We start from the raw sequence: 762 nt of genomic DNA, 5'->3' as shown, positions 1-762 counted from the left end.
AATACAATATTTTAATAGCATACATAACATTCTCTGTATTTTTTCACACGCGCGCTAATTTGTACTGGAGTGAGTAGGTTCGAATGCGAGAACCCGTGACCTAATAAATAAGTACATAAATATATTTACCCATCAGACGACAGGTATCTTCCACCATTCAACCCTCTGCTCGGAACGAACTCAGCCACGTGCATTTAGGTTCCGCCTAATATCTGCATCCGACATCAAAGACGATGGTTTCTGTCGGAGTCATCCGATTAACTGCTACTCTTACTTTTTCATGTTCCTTAACCCCTTGTGATTTTGCGATCAGGGTCATAGTGTTTAGACGTAGGTGGGACGCAAACATTTGGATGCTTCTCTTGATTAATAATATTTGTAGTTGTTGTATGTGGTTTTCAAAAACACGTTTCAATATGCAATCATATGACTATTTCAATATTTTAGATTTTTAATACCTGGCCACCTACAATACCGTATTAAATATGGTAATGTAGAGTACTCGGCCGATAATGTAGATTGCTCTGTCGGTAATGTAGAGTGCTCGGTCGGTAATGTAGAGTACTCGGTCGGCAATGCAGATCGCTCTGTCGGTAATGTAGGGTACTCGGTCGGTAATGTAGAGCGCTTGGTCGGTAATGTAGAGTACTCGGTCGGTAATGTAGAGTACTCGGTCGGTAATGTAGATCGCTCTGTCGGTAATGTAGAGTACTCGGTCGGTAATGTAGAGTACTCGGTCGGTAATGCAGATCGCTCTGTCGG

This window comes from Hylaeus anthracinus, unplaced genomic scaffold, assembly GCF_026225885.1.
Source record: "Hylaeus anthracinus isolate JK02 unplaced genomic scaffold, UHH_iyHylAnth1.0_haploid 11985, whole genome shotgun sequence".
Lineage (NCBI taxonomy): Eukaryota > Metazoa > Arthropoda > Insecta > Hymenoptera > Colletidae > Hylaeus > Hylaeus anthracinus.
Note: the sequence above shows the minus strand (reverse complement) of the source record.